Consider the following 26202-nt stretch of genomic DNA (forward strand, 5'->3'; position numbering starts at 1 on the left):
GTTTTGTTGATGTGCTGTGGCATCCAGAGTGAGCGTCGTCATTCAGATCTGCTCGACCTTCTGTGAAAAGCTTGTTCCACTAGTAAACATTTTTTTGACTCAGAGTACTCTCACCGCATGCCCCTGTCAACATTTCAAGTGTTTTTGAGCACTTAATTCCATTTTTTACACAAAATTTTATGCAACTTCTTTGACCCATTTTTTCGATAGCAGAAAATCGCCGAACACCCTTGTCTTATTTATGCCTCTGACAAGCAAATTAAACATATCTTCTAGACGATTGTACCAACATAAAAAGTAATAATAATCGAGAATCCATTCGATTCGTAGCCCGCGAAATTGGAAAATTCGCCTTACTTTTTTAACAGACCTCGTATGTGTATAGTTATACACATATACATACATATGTACGTACTTAAGTGTGCGTAGTTGAACGGATAAAGTAACGCGAGCAATTAGCGCAATTGACCCACATCCATGGCGATGGGCGAGCGCAGCAGCAGCTGCAGCCAATAGCTGACTGGCAGCAACACACTAACATCAAAAAAAGCAACAGCAATAACAACAGGAACATTATTAACAATCGTATAACCAGCACCAGCAGCAGCAGCAGCAGCAATGGAACCGACAATCTACTGAAGCACTCGGATTGAAGGTAACAACAACAGCATCATCAACAACGATGTCAGCATTAAAATGGTGTCAATAGCAGCAGCGGCAGTGACAGCGTATGATGCCAAGAAGCTTGCATTGAAAATGTAAGTATCGTTGCAGCGGCAACAGCAATAGTAGAAGCACCCCAAAACAAAATAAAAAAACGAGCGAAAATACGTTGTTGAATCAATATGTATTGAGATTTTTAGGATTTAAAGTCGTCCCAGCAGCTGCAGTTGTAATTATTGTTTTTTTTTGTCTTTGGTTGCTATTCATGCATCTGCTGAAGTAGTTTTTGTGGTTGTTGCCGTTGGTGACCATCAGCAACACCAGCATAAGCGACAGCGATACCCTCCAATCACCCACTGAAAATTTTTTACGGAAGTTGCCATAGGCACAGTGTTACAAATTCTATAATTTTGCTGCCCACGTAAAAACCTCTCTTGAGATAAAATGTGCCGATTAAAACGCAGTTTACCACTCAGGCGTAAGCGATGAAAATAAACTAATCATTTACAAGTCTATATTTCAGCCAATAATATAATATTAAATGCCTGTTAAGCCTGGAATAATATCGCAAAGTCGCATGTTAAAAACTGCAAATCTGCCAAAATAAGATAGTCAAATTGATGCTACGACTCCAATGGGACATGGTGACGAGTCAAAAACTAAAATTTTGATAGATCAAATACAAAATTTTTCTGAATTTTTCTAGTATCTGAGCAGCCGAAATTATCGTTGCGTGAAGCTGAAGCACTTTTAAGGAAAAGTGATGTTAATTATCCAAAGACACGATTCGAGGACGCTGAAGTGCTTCTCTCATTATCACACATTGAAAAGACTTTCAACTCCAGAACAGGTTACTCACGGGTGAATATTCCTTTTGGCCGAATAGTTGCATATGTCGGTCTTGGTGTTCTGCCGATAATCGACAACTTGAACGAATACTGTTAAGCAGCACCCAGTCTTATTTGGGGCTACTTCTCCGAAAAAGGATTTGGCTGTTTATTTATGTTTACCGCCAATTTGAATGCAGTTTTTATGTATAAAATTTACCAAAAAACATTATTATCGTCAAAATATTAAAAGCACCTACAATGTAGTCTAATAGCATCAAACTGGTCAAATAGTTTCCGAGTTAAGGCGGTCACGCTTCTATTAAACCGACTGTATTAAAGTTCCTTTTGGCAAAAAACTTTTGTAAACCACCATAAATTTAACAGAAGATCTAACTTTTATATAATATTTTCTAGGCGGATGCCTTGCTAATAATACGTTTCCACTTAAGCCAAACTCGGAGTTTTTTGGATTTAAGAGAGTTTGGATTTAAGAGAATTGTAAACTGTCCCTCCTGCGTGATTGATGGGAATGGTGTTTAAAATGTAATTCGGTTGTTTCATCCTTGTGTATGTGCAAATCATTGTTGCCATGTTTTGATCATAGCAGGTGTTATCTATCGCTATCGAGAGATGATTAACGATTTTTTATAGCCAGAATTGGATGATACTGATCGGGAAAAGTTTCTCTCGAAGAGGTGATCACAATTGGCCACCAAGATATTGTGATTTAACACCTTGTGATTTTTTTCTTTGGGACCACGTGAAAGAGAAGGTCTACGCAAACAGCTCAGGGTCGATTCAAGACCTCAAAGATGGCTATCGAGGACATAGGGCAGCCACTTTGTAATTCGGTTATGGAAAATTTCATGAAAAGGATATTGTCCTGTAAGCGTGGTCGTGGTGGTCATTTGCCTGATGTTATTTTCCACTATTAACGGCATACCTTCCTCTTTATAATGAAATAAACATCCGATCATTTATATTAAAAAATAGCTTTTTTCTTTGAATATCAAAATAACACCTCCTATTGGAAAACCCTTTACTATCTATTAGACAATCCACATGCTTCAGTCTTAAGCGGGCCACAAACACGCAACAAGTCATAACAACAGATTTTGAGTTGAAAAAAAAAAACATAGATTTTTCTTGTGCGGCGAAGTTGATGGCTTAAGTCAATTCCTTTGAGATCTCGAAGTGTACACATGGGTGGAAAAGTAGCAACATTCGATTATTTTATGTCCGTGTTCTATTTTCCATGTTTGCTCGGTGGTGAACAACGTGAATGAAAATTGACATCCGATACAGTTTGGCAAAACGTATTTCAACCCATTGTTATAAGTTGTTGCACGTTTAGGATTCGCTTTAACGGTGAAAGTCTTCAGCAATTGATATATAGATTTTGTCACACTTGGCTTATCTCATCATCAGAGTTTTCTTTTCTTTGCTAACCGATGCCAAAGCTGAGAACAAGAACTAAAGAGAGATATACATCACAGTCAAAGAGTAAAATGTATTTCGCACCAGCGTGTACCGACTTTAATTACAAGTTTTTCAATCGGAATACAGTTATTAAGGATCTTCATATGATAAAATCTGGTAATATAGACAAATATGAGGAGATAAGTATAGGCAGAGTGACAATATTTTCTAGAAAAAATATGCTTAAAGTGCATTATAAATTTATCTCAAATAAATAGTCGAACTTAAAATCGAATTGTTAACTTACATACTCGAAATTTTCGTAGATTATTGTCAATTTACTTTCATGATGGATTTAGCATAATAGTTTTATTGAATATATATATACCTGAAAAGAAAGAAAAATAAAATGAGATTAGTAGAAGATATTTATTTATTTTTTATTATTTAATTATTTATTCATTTATTTTTTATTATTTAATTATTCCAACAAAACTCTGATAGTGTGATAAATAAATCGAATTTTTTTTTTTTTTTTTTTTTTTTTTTAAATAAAGTTTACTCAGAACATCTTAGGAAGATACTACAAAGGATGATCGTTAGAGGTTATATACAGTTAGAAGGCCGAAAAAAGCGAATTTTCCAGAATTTTTTCTGAGAAAACTTTTAAATTTATTGATCTGAAAAGTTGCACATATTATGTTATCTTTAAACTGCATTTTAAGACATAGTATTACAAAAAAAATTTATTTGGACTCTGGGGGCTCCTCTCAAAAAAGACATTTTGCGGGGAGCACTATATGTCTCTGAACTGGATCCTCTGAAATTAAAACACCAAACAGATTTCGTTAAAGTAATGTTAAATCTAGTAATTAATCGAGGGAATAATTTTTTTTGACAAAATGGTGGTTTCTCAAAACAAGAAATCGATTTTTGACCAAACTTTCGGCCTTAAATTGTGTGTAAAAATAAAATATTTATCGGTGAGAAAAAATCTTCAATTAATCACTATTTAATAAGCTCGTGTTAAAATTTCGTAGAATTTCGGCACTGGCGATAATAATGCTATCTGGTAAGTTTTATATTATGCATCAAAACTGCATTCAAATTGGCCTTAAACACAGGCCATAAGGCCATAAGTTCGTGCGTATTTTACCCATAATTTCACTTTTGTACGATTTTTGCATACAAAAAATTATTCGCGGAATATAACAGAACTATTTACATTTTCTTAAATATCTTCTTGGGGTGAAGGCCATCTCTAGGGGTCGGTTCTGGTGTTTCATCTTTATCTAACCATTGGCGTTTGCAAACACGATTATTGTAAAGAACCCATTTTTTATCACCCGTAACGATACGGTTCAAAAAATTTTCAAGCCGTTGCAGCAGCTGAGAATACACATTCACTCTCTGCTGAAGGTTTTTTATGTCTTCATATGAGTGGAACTGCTGGTCAGCTAGACCATGTGCCATCGATCGGGACAGGTGATAATCGGACGGGGCAATTTCTGGAGAATATGGCGGGTGGGGTAGGATTTCCCATTTCAGTGTTTCTAGGTAGGTGTTAATGGGTTTGGCAACGTGAGGCCGAGCGTTGTCATGCTGTAGAATCACTTTTTCATGCCTCTCCCCGTATTGCGGCCGCTTCTCGCGCAGTGCTCGGCTCAATAGCATAAGTTGAAGTCGATAGCGGACCCCCGTGATGGTTTCGCTTGGTTTTAACAGTTCATAATAAACTTGCTCCCACCAAATACATAGCATAACTTTCGCAGGCGAAGACGTAGAAGCGTGAGCGGACAGTCCCTGTGACTTTCTTTTCTTTGGATTGCTGTAATGAATCTATTTTTCATCACCCGTCACGATGCGATGAAGCACCCCTTCCTTTTTTGCCGCTGGAGCAGTTGTTCACAGGCGAAAAAACGACGTTCAACATCTCTTGGTTTTAACTCATAAGGAACCCAAGTCCTCTGTTTCTTAATCATTCCCAAAGCATGCAATCGCTTGGAAATGGATTGGCGGGTAACTCCTAATACCGAAGTAAGCCCTTCTTGCGTTTGACACGGATCCTCATAGAGCAATGCCTCCAATTCAGCGTATTCGAAGGTTTTTGGCGTTCCGTCACGGAGACGGTCGTCAACATTAAAATCACCGTCTTTGAAGTGACGGAACCAATCTCGGTACGTTGTTTCACATAAAGCAGCATCTCTATACACTTTTTGTAGCTCTCGATGCGCTTCAGCAGCCGTTTTTTTCGAATGAAAGAGGAAAATCCACACTTCCCGCAAATGACGATTATTCGGCACAAAATCAGAGGTTTTCGCAAAACCAAAAGTATATGATCCCAAAACAGAATCAGAACTGCACCCTCCAGCGCCCGTCTTGTCACCTAGAACGACACAGTTTCCAGACTTGGGATAATGCTATCAAAACGTCCGGAGAATCTCTCCTGACGCCCACGATGAGGTATCTATACTTCCAATAAGCATAGCGCTATGCTCACCTAGCAGTTCCTAATTAGGCCTTACCGTAGGAACCACCTCTTATGCACGTCAAAAGACGTCGAGATCCAAAACTCCCGTACACGACATTCATCGTGAGTGCTTCACCACCATTATGAACTCCTGTTCCCTGAAGTCGAGCCACCACCTAGTACAGACAAAGAGCTTCAGCTATCTCGAGAGACCCGCGTTATTTTGGCACAATTCCGTCCTGAATATTGCACTAAGTAGTCTTACATTATCAGCGTATGTCTGACATATGTTCATCTGTCACGTGTCTCTTAAACCTACTCATCTGAAGCCTACAGCCCTTTCTCTCTTGGCCCATCCCACTAAAGCACCATGTTTCCAGGGACTAAATAAGTTTAACGATGACGATTGACTGCATCGCCCTTTAACATGGTTTGCTAAACTACTATAGCAGCAACAAAGCAGTTTTTTCGTTAGACACTGGAGAAGAAAGTTACTAGAGAAACATTTTGTTCAAAGATACATCACTGTGCCTTACCACATGTCAAATAGATTTAACATAGTAAAGCACGATGACTAAAAACATTTGTAATGCATTGTCGGAGCTGAAGAAGTCAACGAAGCTGAGGAAAGTGACTTTGATTGCAACAACAATAGTGATAACGAAGGTACTCTGATAAAATTGCAAATGTGTATATATAAAGAAGAGAACGTATATTAGAAGCAGAAGAATATGAATATAGTATAATGACGTTGTTAACATTAATAAATGCCAATAAAAGCGATGAAAAGTGAAGGAGATGAAATGAAGGTCAACTACTAAACAAAATGTGATGGAAATAAGAACAAGCACAGGTAACAAATTTAACAACAACAAGCTAACATTGAAGCCAAGTTAGCAGGTGAACTAGTTGTAGGCAAATGGCAGTAAATTGAATGGCTTTTCCAACCATTCAACAATGAAATGGGCCAAGAGCATCCAACCAACCAACTAGTAAGCGGACGCACCGCAGTAACAACTATTCAGCAACAGTAACAACGCAGCAGAGCCAGAGCAAGGCCGCTCCCTCACTACCTACAAAAACTTATAAGATCGCGACTGCGGAAGAGGAGACACATCAATACGCCCGCATGTAGTCAGCTCTCATTGATTTTGGGGCAACAGTGAGTGATGAGGCAAGCTACCAGCTGGCCTACAAAGTTACAGCGCTGAGCCTATCGAGCAAAAGAAGAGCGCTTTGTACCTTGGCAGCGCAGCTGTGGCGTCGCCTTTAACCCAGAAATGTGTGAAAAAAGCGTACGCACATACATTAATCATATTTTTCCTTGTATGCTTTATTGTTGCCACGCATAGCAAACGCGCAACGCAATGCAAGGCAACACAAACAAAACAAAACAATATATAATATAATATTATGTGCCTCAACGCCTAGATGGAAGTAGCGGCGAGCAGCGAGTAGTGCGCAAACATGTACATGTGTAAAATTTACACGATAAATGAGAAATGAGGTTACCTACTTTTGAAGAAGGTCAAAACGACCCAAAACAATCGAATGAACGAACACAACGAACGAGCAGCAAACGAACAAACTAGTGAGCGGAACAGCGCACGTAGTTGACCGCGCTCAGACATACTTCATTGCCGCGGCCAACAAAATGAGTACATGAGCGCGCTCTGCTGCTATTGTCGACTGCGCAGTCAATAACAGAAACAGGCCGGTAAGTAGACAAACCAAGCAAATAAGCGACCAAACCTGCGCGCAGTACAAACATTTTGGCGTTGGCCGAGCGACGAGCAGCAGAGAAAATAAGCGACTGAGTTAATGCATTTACTCGGTAAATGAGTGAGTTATGTGTGCGCGCGGGTGGTGATTAAAAGCATAAATTGTAAGACAAACATACTCGTACACATAATCGCTGCTGGGATGACAGCTGGCCGAATGTGAGTATGTAATGTAACTCAGCTACGTATGCTGATTGACGGTCAAAACTGTCAAACACTTAAAATGATGAAAGGTGCGCGAGTGTTTGTTGGCCGCGGCAGTGTTTAATGCATAATGGAGCAAATTTAAAACATTTTAACCTTTTTCATCACAATTGGAAACGCTGTAACTCTGAATCCGAGAAGTGCGTATTATGTATGTTAGCTCAAATAGTTAGCCGAAACTACCATCCATGATGCTTAGTTCACACCAGCAATGTGATGATCACAAAACTATCGATTCGCAATTCTGGTACGTAACACGAAAACTATACAAAGCTTACCCTTCAGCAGGCCATGGTAAAAATCCATAAAACGGTCATAAAAACCGTCAACTTTTGAGGAACTCTGCAGAACGTATAACAATTATAATTAATAAATCAAAGGGTAAATCCCTTGTTGGGTGTTTAGCGGAGTTTCTCCTATTTTTTTGGTTGCGTCAGGCAGTTGTAACCCGCCCCGGAACGGCAGGTGGTTTATGTGAAACATTTTCCTGGCATAAATACACTCAGAGGTTTGTTGCTGCCTAGCCATTGATGACCTCTATTATAAAAATCCTTTTTCAATAATTTCATTATGCACTGGATTTCGAATCCGGAATCAACCGATTGACAGTCACTCACGAGACCACTCGTCTTCAACAACTATACTATGCACATAACATGGTACTGATATTGTCTTGGAAATAAATTTAAAATCTGGGTGACGTGAACATGGTTTTAGCCTTATGATACCTTTTTATTTATTTGAGTTTTTACGGCAAATAAAAAAAGCTTTGAAAACTGATATGAAAATAGCATTTATGATAGTTACATAAACTGGACTATACATAAAACTATAACTCTTTGATTCCCGAGCTAAACAGAGTCGAAAATATATTTTTCTGTAAGAACGTTGCGTTGGCAACCATATATGGGCATCTTTTATCGAGTACGATACTGTTATTTTTTTCGCTTGAATATATATGCTGTGATCACATTTATTGAAATATGCTCATTTATATCTACGGCATTATCATTATTCTCACAGCACTTTACTTTAGCTCAAACAATTCGATAATGTCAGCTCTTCGAAAAGCAATCATAGAGTTGCAAAAAACCGATGGTTTTTAAAACTTTGAAATATTTTTCTGTGTATAAAACAGCAAAAATTGGTCGCAGGAAAAAAACAAAGCGCGAAAGAGTACTAGCCACATTGATAGAATGACACGATACCAGGAAGAGCGCTGCTGACATCCATCGAGAATTTTTTTTTTCACCTGGAAAAGCCAATAACGAAAAGAACAGATGCGCTTCAATTAGCAGAAGCAGGGCTTCACGGTTGACTGACATGGAAGAAGACATAGGTAACAGCATCGCAACGACAACACCGATTTGTGTTTGCTCCAATTCACATATCCTGGACTCAAAACCAAACGAAAATATAGTTGGTACATATGGTAGGAAGTGCTGCGGCCGAAATGTTCAGCATTCGACCCCGAATTCCTCTCAAGGTTCAATAATGATGTGGACACTTCGGATACTTCAAAATGTAATGCTACCTTATGAACATTTCCTTCTCGTGTTTCAAAAAAATGTTTCGAAGACAATTCGATTTATGTTTTGGATTGAACATCTTCGAGTGCCGATTTAAATCCAATAGAACATCTTTGGAATGACGTAAAAAATGCTCTCAAGTACGCAGAACATCACAAATGTGGATAAATTATTTCAAAAGCTCGAGGCAGCATGGGAATACATTCCTGTTGAACGTTTTAGAGGTTTAATAATGTCAATGCAAAGGCGATTTGCAGCAGTAATAAAGCAAAATATTAATGTATACTTTTCTCTTTCGCCTGCATTTTTTATGATTTGACTGTTATTTTGCTTCGTTCTTAATAGTCCGGGAGCCATGGGTCGATTTTGGACTGCGTTTTTATACCGTTAAATTCTTGACTATACTTGAGATTTAGCTTTTATGAATAACGGAAGTGAACGTTAGCTGGCGCACCCGCGGTGGGTGTGATTGTGGGAGGGTACGAAACGTGTCGAAAAAAAATTCTACCAACTCATTTTATACGGGCTGAAATTTTTTTCATGTATTGCTGACATTTATTAGAATACAAAAAAATAGTCAGCTGCGCGATAGAGGGGGGAAAACACGTCAGGAGAACTTGTAAAAAAAATTGAAAAGTAAAACTACTTTATGCCGATCGAAATTTTTTTACATAATTTTTAGTCCGGGAGCCAGGCGTCATTTTGACTTCATCATTTCATGCCAACTGATTTTAATACTGAAGGCAGACGCCATCCAATGGATGACGAAACCAACCGTCAGCTGGTCTAGTAACGGTCGGTACGTACGTGGGATGCTGCGAAACGTGTCGAAAAAAACATTTTAACAGCTCATTTAATACCGGCTGAAATTTTTTTTGTGTATTGTTGACATTTAGTAGAATAAAAAAAATAGCGCACCGAAAATATTGCGAGGAGACAATGGTGGTGGCCTAGTGTTAAAAGTCCACCACAATGTGCGGTATTGTCTCATCGACGAAAGCATCTACCGCAGGGACAGCACCTTAGAATGTCAAGGAATAGCTATCCGGTCAGACGATGCGGAGCTCAAAATATTTAACACACATAAAGTATACCCCCTCTCACCTGCTGCACAGCTATCCCCCTGAGCTTGGTGGGCTTATCAGAGGGGGCAGCTTTTAAACGACGGTACCCCCACTGCAATAGTGGGTAACTGTAGAAGATCGCCTGCCCTAATAATTGCTAGCGTTGATTTGATCAACAGCATAACCTGCGAACCATGCCATCTCTGGCTCTAGACCATTTGCCCATTCTCTTCGACAAACGCGTAGGCAAACGCGCATTCAGCAAAGTGATCATAGCTGCTGCGGCCGGCTTCATTCCAGCTGGAAGAACCCCAGACGTACGACGAAATTTCCCAGCTGAAGCATCCGTTCTAGCAAACGAGCGTGATCACCTGTCCCAGGCCAACCCCGGGGATCCCCGAATAAGGGAGCTCAATTTAGAGATTCGGCAACTGGCCACCCAGCATAAGGGAACAAATACTAATCCCCGCACGATAGTAACCAACTATTCACATGCCTTCACAAACCCACTAACCTAACAACGCACATTTCCTGACCTTACCATTAGATGAGGCCTGACCTTACCATTAATATGGCTCACACATGCTTATTAAAAGCAACGCTTATCGTAAAAAATGTAAAACTTTACAATGAAATGTCAGATGACTCCTGACAAACTGGAAGCGCCCAGAGCCAGAAATATAAATGGCAACCCTCGTATGCACGCTACTGTGATAAAACTAAAAAAAATCTGCAGCTTGAACTCAGCGGGTATGGTTTTTCAAACTGATCACAATAGTATTCAATTTAAGTTTCGTTAATGTGGTCTGTAAAGTGAGAAATGGCAAAATGGCAAGCAGACCAATAAATGACCTACAAAATTTTTTTTTTCTCGTTATGAAACACTCGGATGGGCAATAGCATCAGTGATTCGCATATTCGTACCATATACGCAATCTTAGGCAGGCTTAGTGGAAATTTTAGTTAAAATAATTTAAATCACACAGTATCACGTAGAATCATTTTGGGCCCAGCGGCTGCTTGAGTGAGTAACCATTTACCCATTACGGTTCAGCTCAACCTGCTTGTAGTGCAAGTGGAATTTGGCCAACAAAAACTATATCATGTAGAGTTGCCCATGTAGCAACAACAAAAACAACAGCAAAGGTAGAATCAGCGAAACTAAGGCCAACGCTACTAGCTGATTTTAAATACATACGTACGTAAGTATATACATATATATACAGGGTGAACGATATGAAGGCTATAGTCAAGGCAAAAGGTGGTCATATTGAGCTAAAGTGAATATATTTTAAAATTGTAATCATTTTTGAACAATTTTGTCTTTTAAATCAATAAAAACTAATTTCACACAAAAAAGTTATGGCGTTTTGAATAGGTAATACTTCATATCGTTCACCCTGTACATATATAAAAGTACATAGACATACGTTTTATATACGCATGTACTTATCTACTACGAGTTGAATGCCGCTTTAGCTTCTACTGCTGGGACTGCCGTTCGTCTTGCTCTCACTTGTCGGTGACATTGGTGCTGCAGCCAACATTCACGTTAGCTTTAGGTGTTCCAGTTGCTCTTGTAATCATTATAATTTTTGGAGATGGTGGCTGTAGAATATTTTTCGTATGGCCCTGTACGATTTCAAAAACCAAAGCAAAAGCTAAACAAGGAAATTAGAGGAATACAAATTATAAGAAGTAATCTGGTGCGACGGTGAAAAATACCAAATATTCAGCAGCAGCAACAAATTCGCACCAAAGTCAGAGTAGCAAAAGGCGGTGAAGTTGCCTCATTACCAAGAATAGAATGTTTCAAATTTATTTTAATCCTGTTATTTGAAGAAAACAACGAAATGGCGAGAAAATTGTTATAACCGAAAGTTATAAACTAAAAACTTTATAGACGTAAGGTAACTTTAGACGAGCTGAAAAAGAAGTGAAAGAGGAATGCCGAAATTGCCAACTTTCGAAAACAAAAATTTTCTAATTTTGAATTAGGTTATGAAAAAATAATTATTTGTAAGCAAAATGTTATTAGTTATTAACAAATGAACTAAATTAATTACGTTAATATTGAAAAGAGCACTAGTTGCCAGGGCTATCAGCCCTACAAAAATATTTAAAAACAGTAGGATTAGAATGCTTGTGTAGAAATAAAATGAATATGTTTGTACTTATAAACTTATATGTGATACATACTACAAACTAAATACGGATAATTTATACTTAATTTAAATTCGAGCTCGGTATTTAAATTCGGCAGGTATTGAGTTCTGGCGTCTACCAAAACGGGGCAATCTTGCAATATATGGTTTAAAGACAGAGCTCCACCGCAGTGTGCGCAAACTGGAGGTGGCTACACGGTCAGAATGTGTTGATGTGTGTCAATAGTGTGGTCAGGCTGTAGCCGACTTTATTTGTGTTTCCATACGCCGGTGAGGTATTGTAGGGATATATCCCTACAAGACAGTGTTGAGCATTTTCGACAAAAATTCCAACACAATTACAAGTATTTTATTAGTCTCTAATACATACGCATTATCAGAATAGCGTATACAACATTTTTAATGGGGAAATCAAATATTTCATTTGATATTCTTTTCTCCTGTTCGGTGTGAATTCTATCTCTCTTTTAACAATAGCAATTTCACATACGTGAAAAATATATCACTGTACTTTAAACGCCAAGGCAGCTCATTTATATGCTTATTATATGGCTGCCCTAAAAAAAGTTATAATATAGTTTGAAATTTGGCTGTTGTTGTTGTAAGGTCGCCATAGCCGAATAAGTATATGCTTGGCTAACATTTGAAAAATCGTGAGTTCGGATCTCCGTAAAATATAAATTTTATAATTTCTAAATAAAACATTTTAACGAAACTCCTCAGTCTTTTTGATGACGAAAATGAGTAGTTTAGAGCATAGTAGATATATTTTTCAGTTATAAGAAATTGCTATTGGTAAAAGAGAGATAGAATATCACACCGACAAGGGAAAACTATCAGAACTTTCCCATGGCTAGAACAAAAATGTGTAGTTGGATGAGGATAGTGATGATGATAATATAATATGCTTATATGATAGTCAGCTGTCTTGTAGGGATACTCTCGTTTTACGGTAGTGTAGTGGTGGTGGGTGTAGTTCAGCCATTCTAGTTTCGTTCTGGTGTTGAGATATCTCTCTTATCACATGTGGGTTTTTTTTGTTATCGGTGCTGAGGAGGCTTGTTTGGCCACACTGTCTGTCATCTCGTTTCCGTAAATTCCTATGTGACTTGGTTTTCAAAGTAAGCGAAAGGCAGCCTGCTTGCCAATGAGCGTATTTCTTATTCCACTAATGGTGAATGAGTTGGATAGAGGGTTTAGAAATGCTTTTGGAACGGATTAGCTGCCATGCTTATAGCGTGACAAACGGCGACTGCTTCTGCAGTAAAAACAGATGCACAGTCCGGCAAAGTTTGCACCCGTAGAGTGTCTCCGTTTGTGCCAACCACTGCCAGGCTGGCTGGTACATTATCAGATTTTGAGCCATCCGTGAACCACAAAGTCCAATTGTCGGTTTCATAATATGTCTTGCTCTCGTGGAACTTATAAAATAATGCTTCGGGTGATGTAGTTTGTTTTGCAAATTTAGGCTGAGATCGCAGGATGCTTTCGTTACGAGGGGTGCCTTTTATATTTCGGGATTTGGCAACCCTGGTGTTGCAATCTGGCAACTGACAGCTGTATCGCAAAGTTTGACATTTTTTGGCTTTTACGTACTCAGAACGTTTTGGAATACCAGCGCTATTTGTGTTGTTTACAGTAACTTAAAAGATTCATCTCGGTACAAAAATGGAATTAAATCGTGAACATTTTCGTGCGATTATTTTTTACAACTTTCGACGTGGATTAACTCAGCAACATTGCATGGATGATTCATTTTTTGGCGATGAAGCTCCATCAAGGACCAGTGTTTATCGATGTGGTCGTAGTTCACTCCAAGACGAATTTCGTGAAGGTCGTCCAAAATCAGTTGTTCCGAAAACCATTGATGCTGTGCGCGAACTGATATTACAAGATCGTCATGTGACCTTTCGTGAGATTGAGACAATCTTAGGCATTAGTGGGACCAGCATACATTCAATATTGCATAAACATATGACTTTCAAAAAAAAAAATTTGTTCGCGTTGGATCCCACACAATTTGTCAATCGCTCAAAAAAAGGCTCGTGTCGATTGGTCGAAGGAAATACTCAAAAAATACGATCGCGGGCCTTCGAAACACGTCTATGACATCGTGACAGGTGATGAATCATGGATTTACGCGTATGAGCCCGAAAGGAAACAGCAGTCGACTGTATGGGTGTTTCAAGATGAGCCAAATCCAACAAAAGTTGTTCGCGCACGAAGCACCTCCAAGCCAATGGTCGCCTGTTTTTCGGAAAAACTGGACATGTCGCAACCGTACCACTAGAACAACGCAGAACAGTAAATTCTGAGTGGTACACAACCATTTGTTTGCCAGTTGTCTTCCAAAAAATTAGAAAAACCAATCACCAAAGACGGATCACTCTTCACCAGGACAATGCGAGCTCTCACACATCGGCTAAAATTTTCGATTTTTTAGAAAAGACTTGAGGAAGTAGAGTATTTTGGGGCACACTCCCCACAAGTGAACACGTTTTAGAATTACATGAGAGCCAACTCGGTCAAATGCTTTCTCAAAGTCAAGCGAAAGGATGGTGATGTGGTTGCGGGCGGAGAGGGCTTTCATGACATAGTAGTTAATGTGAAGGAGAACATCGGTGCAACCTCTATTTAATCTAAATGTAATTTGCTTAGAGTTATTAAGGTGATGAGTCTCAGTAAACCATGCCATTCGATTTGCTACGATCCGTTCTAGTAATTTTGAAAAGCAAGAGTGAAGAGATATAGGGCGGTAGCCATCGGTTGAGAGAGAACTCTGTATTGATTTGAGAATGGGAATTACTCGTATAGTGGCAATTTCCCAATTTCGTGAGGTGATACCAGTGTCTAGAATAGTGTTGTAAAGTCGGAGTAGTCGGGATTTTCCGAATGTAGATATTGTATTGATCGTCTTGTAGGAAATCCTTTCGAAACCAGTGGTTTTTCTTTTAGATTTTGCGATGTCAGATAATAGTTCTATCATTGCGATTGGTTTATCTATAAGTATTGATTTTGGATGCATCACCATATAATGGTATGTCTGGTTGAAAGTATGAATTTTTTCTCTCCTATAATGATTGCATCATACTGTGCCAACTAGGTTGGATATTGTATAAAGATAGATTCTGTAAATTTTAAGAAACTCAACTTTCATTTATTCTCCGAAATCTGACATTGGATTTTTTTTTTTAGTTTTTGAGATTTGAAGGAATGGGGTTATGTTTAAACTTGTTCCATGCTTGCATTTTGTCTCTTCTAAGGATGGTGAGTTCTTTATTCCACCACGGCACATGGTTTTTTCAGCCTTGCAAAGTTGGCCAAACCAGCGTGGTCTAATAGGAATTTCGGGGGAGCTTTGGAATGGTAGGAAATATTTGGATTCATTGAGAGATTTAGGGTTATTGGGAAGTGGCCGCTGTTATGGAGATCGTCTAGTATTTGCCATTTTAAAAGATAGAATAGTGAAGGAGAACAAAGGGATATATCAACATGGGAAAAGGAAGAGTGGGTGGAAAATTAAGTCGGACTACCATCATTCAGAACGCAGAGGTCTGACAGTCGTATAGCATTTTCGATAATGAGGCCTCGGTGGTTGTAGGAGTTGGAGCCCCATAAATTGTTCCATCCACTGAAATCGCCATGTACTATAAGTGGTGTGTTAATTGATCCGAAGATATCGGTTAGCTCTCTGGTGGTAAATGTTTGACAAGGAGGAATGTAGACCGATACCACGTGGATTTGATGCTTATTTCAATCTCTATCATAACCACTTGAATATTAAAGTTTATGTCGATATTTTTATGTGAAATGTGCTTCTTTACTAATAAGCTAACATCTCGTTTCACCCTGGTGTTTGATGAAGCATTCACGAAGTAGGAGAAGTAACTGTTTACGAAGGCTGGGGTACCATTGTTGCAGCAATGGGTTTTTGGATAAAAATAAGGCTTGAGTTGAATTGAGTGCAGTTTAGAGAAATTGTTATAAAAATCTTTTGTATTCCATTGTAGAATATTTAAGTTCATGAAAATAAAGGAAAATTCTTAATAGTTTATAAAGTTGCCTTTATAGAAGCGAAAATGTTGAAAGATTTATAACTCTTGGAAGCAATTATTTGTTAGGAGATCTTTTCTAGTATATACATATATATATGTATATATATATAATGAGCGCGTACACCCTTTTTAGGTGTTTTTCTTAATTTTGATGTTTCACGGAGATTGGAACCTCCGTTTTCCGAAAGCCGAATAGTAGTCACGCATTAACTCATTCGGCTACGGCGGTCGCTTTCTCTATTTCCTTTTAAAGTATATCTCCTCGATTCTTTGACTGACTGTTATGCATAAGTCGCCATGAAATTTGAACAGACACTTTGCGAAATTATATGTTGAAGCGTAAAAATGTTGAGAACATAAAATAAAATGTATCGTCGACAATAGACCTGTCTCATAATGTTCACATTAACAAGAGGTTATGTCGAAAAACAGTTCTAAGTTTGTTCATTTGCATTTGATTAGTCTCGCAACACTGTAAACACACCCTCGCTCGCAAAAGGCTACCTCAGTATCCACACTGTACTACAGTTGCCAGCCTGCCCAAGAGAATGAACTCACCCCAAGTACACACTTATACCCACACATTCCGAAGTATATATATGTAGGTACACTTACTCAATTCGACGCTGCCAACTGAATGCCAACGAAAATCAGAATGCGCACATTTGCTTAACTTGAATGTGTATGTACATACATAAGAGTATCATACAAGCGCAACTGCAAATGTGAATTTGTTATGGCAAGCATTCACACATTACAGTCCCATGCCTTTCTAGGGCACAACATTCTGTCACAATACCCTACCTATCTCACCTTAGCATTTCCCCTCGCCGCACTCGCTTGGCTTGCTTACTTCGCCATTTTAACCCGCCAGAGTTTGCCAACTGCCCCCACCCTTCTTAATTCTGCTCGTAAAATATTAAAGAGGGCTAACGTCGCGAACGAAGGACCGAAGTGTTCTAAATTTTCAAAGGTAGAAAATGCGTTGGATATACAGCCATGGTCATATATGTAAATATCACATTTAGACTTTGAAAGCAAAGAGTTGGATTATGAATTTGTCGAATTGTTATAAAAAATATAATTATTTGTTTTTATAAGGTGGGCTTTTGTTTAATTTGAAAACGTATACCAAACTAAAATAATTACACTTGCAATCGATATTACACAAAATTGAACTAAATAATATATTATTATTTATATTATTATTCTATAATAGATCAATAGTTCGAAACATTTAATTAAACCCATTTAACGGTCGATGTTTATTATTCTCGCTTATTGTAAAAAAATAAAAATTTTCAATGCATTTAACTAAACTTGAGTGTCATGAGATTGAATTTGTACGCCAGTTTGAGTGAGTACTAAAGGCACTACCGGGTTTCGAACAATGAAGTTACCTTCAAAATTCATATTCGTAATAATCATAGATAAAATTAGATGCACTTGTTATTATTGCATATGAGATGCCTGTAAAACTATAATTACGCGGAATGCAAAAGTAAGAATATGGTGATGCCCACAACAGGCAGAATGTGTGCATATAACAGCCACAAGAACAAAAAGTAGTAATAAAAATTAGATACCTTCGAACCAAAAACATAAACAACAAATTTACTAAAAAAGCGAATATATTACATTTCCTTATAAATCCCAATAATGACAAGGTGTAGCAGCAACAACAATAATAATAACAAAGTATTTATTAGCGGCAGCGCCATTTATGAACACGAATAGGTGAATTTTGTTCTCGAAAACCGTTACAATGCAAGTGAAATTATCAGCAAAATTATATTAGAAAAAAATGTAATTAAACAAAAACAACAAGTAAGCAATGTCAATAACATTTGTAACAATAACAAAACAACGCATATTTGCACCGATGTGTAATTGCGTGCATCGCGCACATGTTGCTCTGTGTATTTTTGTTTTTGTTAGCGGAGACAAGCAATTATTAGTAGGAAATACCATTGCAACAACATTTGCAGGTAGAGCACCGTCGACTCTGCTGTGTTTTGCATTTGTTGTGACGACAGCGCCGACGCGGCAATGGCTCATCACCTTGTTTTTGTTGTTGCAACAACCGAGGGATCGGCTTGCATCAAGGTATATGGATACATTACGAACGGATAATCGATGATATTGGGAGACTTTCTCTGCGTGTAATAAATATATGCAACATATTATTTATATGTATGTGTATGTAAAAAGAAATTTAAAAAATAAACAGTATTTTGTTATTAATATTTTTATAATGTCCAAGACCGTTTTGTGAAAGCTACATACATATGTACATACATTCATTAGGTCCAATAGACAGCAATAGGATTTTTAAGTTCAGATGCATTAAACCAAAATATAGATGTTCGCATAAATACGTAAATACATATTAACCCTAGAGTACGAAACATATTTTACGTACGTTGTAACGAATGATCGTCGAATCGACGACGTATTTTTTAATTGACTACAGCTATAGCTTAAAACCAAACATACTCTGTTAATAAATTATTTTAATTTTTTTGACATCCGATTAATCTATATAAACAACAAATTCAATTTTTATTCATAGGAAAAGGATTTATTTAATTTTTGTACTAACTCATTTTATGTTGTACAAAATTTTGAGATCATAAAAAAAGCAACTAAATATTATTGTAAAACTAAAATAAAAAAATTAAAGCAGTAAAAACTTAAAAATTACACATTCTTAGCTTGCAAAAAAGTTAAAGAAAAATTAAAAAAATATTCACATTGAACAAGAGTCACACAGTTCTACTTTGTGCTCTCCACATATAGGTTTTTCGCATTTATCACATTTTGACTTCGTCATTCGTCGTTTTTGGTACGGACATGATCTGCACATACTTCTTTTATTTTCTTTTTTATCCTTTTTGGTTAACCCCCCGTTGTTTTTACTGCAATTCGGAGTAAAAATATTTTCAATATTTGCTCTTGTCTTGCTAAGTAACTTTGGCATTCCCAGTCTTTCTTTTTGCCATGGTTCAACAAGACTCTTGTGGAGCTCTTTCATGAATTGTCTGCGGTTGAGAGGTTTTATTCCGGCAGTAAGCATATTATGGCGGCCGCCGTAGCCGAATGGGTTGGTGCGTGATTACCATTCGGAATTCACAGAGAGGTCGTTGGTTCGAATCTCGGTGAAAGCAAAATTAATAAAAACATTTTTCTAATAGCGGTCGCCCCTCGGCAGGCAATGGCAAACCTCCGAGTGTATTTCTGCCATGAAAAAGCTCCTCATAAAAAATATCTGCCGTTCGGAGTCGGCTTAAAACTGTAGGTCCCTCCATTTGTGGAACAACATCAAGACGCACACCACAAATAGGAGGAGGAGCTCGGCCAAACACCTAACAGAAGTGTACGCGCCAATTATTTATTTTTTTTTTTTTAAGCATATTATGTGTATAAATTACGTAGCTGTTAATAAATGCTATATTTAGGATACCATAAAATATACACATTGGCCATCTATTTGTCTTTCGTGAACACGACATGACACGGCACATTTGGTCCAACGTATCGACTCCGCCTTTTTAACACACTTTTATTAGGTCGGGTTGTATGTATGTATGTATGTATGTATGTATGTATGTATGTATGTATGTATGTATGCATGTATGTATGTATGTATGTATGTATGTAAGTATGTATGTATGTATGCATGTAACGGAATCTTTGAGCTTAATTTTCACTGGCTTCTAAAAATCTGATCGACTTGAAATTTTGCACACCTATCAAGGACCGATGACAATGCAATAATTTGATAAAAGTTTTCCATTATCCTTATTAGGATTGCCAGGATTAATATTTTCTTTTTTTACCTGTGGGCAAAAAGTAAGGTGAATTTGGTTGTAAAATGAAAAAATCTTTTTTTATTCTTGTAAATCAGTTTCTCAGGCTCCCTCCACGAAATAAGTTCTTCATCCAGATTACTTCTTTATCACGGCCGATAACTGCATAGCTTTAGACTCACGGTCGATAAGAAAGGAATTAAATATAACACGAATATATCGAATCATTTATTCACTGACTGCAATGATAACAATAATTTTCATTCATAATAAACAAAAAATAGTTTAAAGAAACTAAAAAACACGCTTTTTTGCTAATCGAACTAAAAAGTAGAAAATAAAAAATAGTTTAAAAAAACTAAAAAACACGCTTTTATTGCTAATCCAACTAAAAAGTAGAAAATAAATTTTAATGACAAAGAGACCTATAATGAAGTAATAGCAAATCGAACGATCAGTCATAGTCAACTACCTCAGAACAGAATTATAACAAAAATTAAGATACAAATAGAGTAATTCAAATTAGAGTTAAAAGCGTGGGATGCTTGATATAGTAAATATTACAATCATTCTATTGGCAACTACCTATGTACAGAGGGTTATGAAAGTGAAGCAAAATGCATCCCACGCAAAGAGCTCTCTAGCGGCGAGATGATTATCTTTTCTTGCAGCTGAGAGGACTAATATTCCAAGCAGAGCTTTTATTTCCTTTGCGTTTGTTATTCTATTTGTGGCTATAGCAGATTTAGAATTATTGTGTCTTAAATTTATTTCGGCATTTGACATTGTACAATTTCGTTTAATATTTTCTCACTTATAAACATTTCAAAACATTTAAGGGGATCAACGATATTTTTGCAGTTGCGAGTAGGTCCACGAGCTTTGTGCACTATGTTACATGCTGTATGATGAGATTTAGGCTCAACGGTTGACCATTTGTGGAGGTTTCTTCCACGTAATATATTTTTCGAAAATGTTATGATGTGTGAATTCGGTCTTAATCCCAAGTTTTGTGAACTAGTTGCTTCTTCAGTTTCATTTGATATTTCAATATCACTGCCTGAGTTTCTAGAAACAAACGGGGAAACATTGTCTTCTTCTGATTCAGAAGAAGTTTTTGAAAAGCTGTCGTCACTTAACACCACGTCGCTTTCGTCTGCATCGCTTTCAATTACATCCTCATTATCAGAATAATAACAACTCTCAAAAAACTTTTCAATTTCATTATCGGTTAATGTTTTTTTATTATAAGCCATTTTGTATTTTAACTAAAGTAAAAAAGGACAAAGTAAATAATTCCGCAATATAGAAATACAAATAGGCAATGATATTAATCCAGACATAAAAGTCACGCTAGTACTAACCTTCGACGATTCGACGAGCACAAAACAAAAATAAGTAATGTTCTAGCAACGCGGTTTAAAAAACACGACTTCTTGCAACAAGAGTCAATGACCTACTAACACCATGCAAAACTCGAGAGTGTTAGACACACACATTTAAAAGCAATTTAGTAAAAAAAACGATGCTCGTCGAATCGTCGATCATTCGTACTCCAGGGTTAAGAACTAGCTGACCCGGCGAAATTTGTTCCGCCCTAGAGGCAATAAAAAAGCAGATTTTTGATTTTATTAAGTTTATTTTTTTATTAATCAAGTATTTCAATGAAGCTTTAATAGGTGCTTAACTGAAGAGTGCACAATTAAGCACCTTGCGATACACGACATTTTTTGTTTTATTATCAGGCACAAGAACAAACAACGCAGATGGTTTTCCGACCCGTGAACATGTCACATATAATTGACCATGTGAGAAACATTGATTTTCTAGATTCAGACCACAAACTTTCAAGGATTGGCCTTGTGATTTGTTAATGGTCATGGCGAATGCAAGACGGATCGGCAATTGAAGTCTTTTAAACTCAAACGGAAGATCGGTTGGGATCATCGGGATCCTCGGAATGAGAACTTCTTCTCCTTCGAATTTTCCTTTGAGTATCGTCGCGCAAATCAAATTGTTCATCAATTTATTTACCACCAAACGCGTACCGTTGCAAAGCTTTGGTGGGCTTATGTTTCGAAGCATGATTACTACGGAGTCAACTTTTAGGCGTAAATTGTGCGGTGGTAAGCCAAGCACATCCAAGGAGTTTAAAAATTCAATTGGATAGTTGGTGGCTTCATCTTCATTTGTTACACAGTCAATGGATTTGAATGAATGCATTTTTCCAATGATATCATTTTGAATTATGTAGTTTAGGTCATCTACATCTGTATTCTTAGCCGCTAAAATTGCTCGCTCACTCAACCATTCATTACTTTATTGATAAGTTCGTCTTTCGATGAGACAAAGTTACAGAAATTCTGAGGAAATGAAATCAATCCGCTCGATTCGTCGACAGGTACTCGACCATTACCGATAGTCAGTAATTGCTCAGAGAAATCTTCAGTAAATGTATCATTAAGTAATGCAACTCTCATGTTTGTTGTCAACTGAAGTTTCTTCACATAGCGTCATAGATTCGATGATTTGAGGCAAGCATTCATTTCGTCAGCACGCGTTGATCTTGGAATTACTGGCAGTGTTTGGCGGAAGTCGCCAGACAGTAAAATCATTGCGCCTCCAAAACATCTCGAGTCATTGCGTATATCTTTCAATGTTCGGTTAAGTGCTTCCAATGCACGTTTATGCGCCATTGTGCATTCGTCCAAGATGATTATTTTCGATGCTGATAAAACTTTGGCCATTGCTGAGTTTTTTGAAATATTACATGTTGGTTCTTCAATTTTTTGAAGATTTAACGGCAATTTTAATGCTGAATGAGCCGTACAGCATCCTTCTAATAATGTGGCTGCTATTCCAGAAGAAGCAGCTGCAAGCGCAATGTTGGATCTTGCACGAACAGTGGCTAAAATTACTGACATGAGGAATGTCTTACCAGTTCCACCAAGGGCATCAAGGAAATATAAACCACCATTTCCATCGTCAATTGCCTTCATTAATGTATCATAAACTTCTTTTTGTTGGCGATTCAACAGTGGTACAATCGTTTGAACTACTAAATCTAATTCCTGGTGATCATATTCACGTTCCCGTTCCAACTCTCGATTAAATGCGTCATTCATTTCACGATTGGGCGCTGGCATTCCTAACCGAACTAATAAACTACCGCACATAAGATAACACAAGTGTTCGATCAAGAGTAAAGCCCGATTATGTATCTCCTCATTCATCTCAAGATCCGGATTTCTGGAACTGACACGAATTTGATGTAAAATATCTTCTGACATATTATCCTTGTAATTATGCCATAGGTGTGATGGGTTCGATGGAAAGCATGTCGAAATGATGATAGCAAATAATGTGCGTATCTGACTTGGAGATGCAGAGATAATGGCTTCAACGATTGTCGTATCCCAATGGGTGTTCTAGTAAATTGAGTTCTTCACATGCAGCACGATATGTTGGGAATATTGTACCATTAACAGTCCGTAGTGACTGAAATGACGTTGGCCCACGCACATTTACCAGCAACAACCGCAAATAGAAGCATTCATCATTCTTTGGATGAACTGTATACATACGACCAAGAGCATCAATAGAACGGACATCCGTCTTGCATTACGGCTTTGTCGGAAAAGATTCGATCGTCTTGGTCGCGGTATTTTTTAATGATGATTCAAAGAGAATACAAATTACTGTGATTATATATTTCTGACAAAATTTATATTATCAAATTTTCTACTTAACCATAGACAAAATTACGTTTAGCTGTCAATTGCGTATTATTATTCCATATCAGATGCTTTTTTGTTATACCACATTTTATAGTGACTTCTCGGAAACGCGTTCGAATGGGATAAAAAGTATCCTATGCCCGTCTCCTGGTTCTAAGCTACCTCTCCACCAATTTTCAGCCAAATCCGTTCAGCCGTTCTCGAGTTATAAATAGTGTAACTAACATGACTTTCTTTTATATATATAGATATAGATATTTTATTTACTTATTTTATATTTTATTTATTTATTCATGGTTCTGCCTGTACATAAGACTAGTATCTTTTAAGCGCATCCTGATTTTACTGTGGTGAAGGTGTAGTTGCAGAAATCGGCAATATACCTGGCATCAGTATACCTGCTACATGTTAAACCGGCACCGCCAGACGAAGTGGCTCGGTTCTTATCAACAGTAAACAGCACGGGCAAACTGTTGATGGGCTGCGACCCAAACGCCAGAAACGATCTCTGGGGCAGTTCGGAGACGAATAAAAGAGGTGTCACTTTTTGAATTCTTATTAAATACCAACCTCGACATATGTTATGTAAATTTTCCAGGCTGGGAAGACGTGACTTACTTACTCTTACTCTTAGACGTTACTTTATGCACAAACAATAACTCCCAAACAGTCACTAATTGGAGCGTATCCGACAAGAAATCTTTTTCGGACCATAGTTGGATTCTCTTCGATATCAATCTCAAGCTTGAGAAACCGACCCCATATAGACACCCTAGAAGAACAAACTGACACATATTCAGTAGAGTAACCCAGTCTAAGCCAAAACCATAACGTCAAGTAAAGACTTAGATGAGAAAGTAAGAGCTTTCGAAGCTTCATGTCCTGCCACATATGGCAAAACGACTTAACCCATCTGGTGGAATGAAGATTTAAGGCAAGAGAAATCTTCAACATCTACTACAAACACAAGTCCTTCAAACGCTATGAAGACTGCCTTAAGGAAAACAAGGAAGCAATCAAAGAAGCTCTAACAGAGGCTTGGAGAGATTTTTGTAGTTCCATCGAATCAACCAAAGATACGGCCAGACTAGGTAAGCTTTTATCCAAAGAACAATCCTGCCCTTCCTTCTTGAGGAATGATAACGGAGAATGGACAAAATCCTCGGCCTAGAACTAGAATATCTTATAAATACACATTTCCCAGGCAACACAGAATATATTGAGAACAATAGTAACAGTGTTTAAAAATCCAACCTGTCATCCATTACAATCAATCATATCGTATCCCAAGATAGAATATTATGGGCAATGAAAAACTTTGAAACATACAAAGCAGCCGGCCCACATGGGATATTCCCTGCCATGCTGTGGAATACTTAGAAAAAGCCTTATGCTAGGGCATATTCCAAAAAGCTTGAGGAGGGTTAAGGTGAATTTTATCCCCAAAGCTGGTAGACGCGGTCATGATACAGCGAAAGATTTCAGACCCATCAGTTTATCCTTCTTTATACTCAAAACTCTCGAGCGATTGTTGGATGTATATCTCAGGGAGAAGATTACAGATACAACAATACAGATACACCATCTCAACATGTCTACCTAAAAAGAAAATCCACAGAGACAGCTCTTCATGAGGTTGCAAATTCCACCGAAAAGGAATTAAAGCAGTGACACAGTCACATAGTCCTTATGGTTTCAGGAGTATTTCCGGAATTATTCAGCAATTGCGCCACAGATTGTGGTTTAAGTGTAAACCCGAGCAAACCTGAACTGATGCTATTCACTAGGAGAGCCAAGATACCAAACTTTAATCTCCCAAAACTAAACGGCGTTAGTCTTAAGCTAACCCAACAGGCAAAATACCTAAGTGTTATCTTAGATCCCAAACTCAGCTGTAGGTCCAACTCTTCAGGGTAAGGAAAGGAATATAGCACTTTACACGTGTAAGAGAATACTGAGTAAAAATTGGGGTCTCCAACCAAAACTATTCAATTGGCCACAGCCATTGTAAGGTTAATACTAACATACATATACGGCACTAGTCTGGTGGCCCGTAATAGAAAAGAAATACAACCAAACCAAGCTGAATAGGATACAAATAACAGCGTGTATCTTAACTACAGGAACGCTTAGCACCAGTCCTACTGAAGCGCTGAATGTACTAACTCATCTATTACCATATAAAAACAATCGCTACTTGCAGCGCGGTGAGACTCAGAGACATAGGAAGCTGGACAACAAGGTTGTATGGTCACAGCAAGATCCTCCGACTGGACCCTCGCTGTTCAAAAACAGATCAGACTATACAGTCCCCGACCTTAACTTCAAGAAAAACTTTACGTTACGTTTTCCACCAAGAGCCGAATGGGGCAAAGGGAAGGTGATTGGAAGATACGATATTGATATCTACACTGGCGGTTCTAAGATGAACTGTGGCGTTAGAGCTGGCCTCTGTTCGGAGCCGCTCAACATATCA

The 26202-nt window shown here is 37.8% G+C and overlaps 1 long non-coding RNA gene across 1 annotated transcript in view; it reads right to left on the reverse strand.

The window, feature by feature from the left end:
• Positions 1–3219: 3219 nt before the first annotated feature.
• LOC129236455 (uncharacterized) overlaps positions 3220–26202 on the reverse strand; it is a 111716-nt gene continuing 88733 nt past the window's right edge. Inside the window, exon 3 of the long non-coding RNA XR_008581669.1 lies at positions 3220–3300. This is a non-coding gene — a long non-coding RNA (uncharacterized LOC129236455). The remainder of the gene's footprint in view (positions 3301–26202) is intronic.

The sequence above is a fragment of the Anastrepha obliqua genome, chromosome 1, assembly GCF_027943255.1.
Source record: "Anastrepha obliqua isolate idAnaObli1 chromosome 1, idAnaObli1_1.0, whole genome shotgun sequence".
In the NCBI taxonomy this organism is placed as follows: Eukaryota; Metazoa; Arthropoda; class Insecta; order Diptera; family Tephritidae; genus Anastrepha; species Anastrepha obliqua.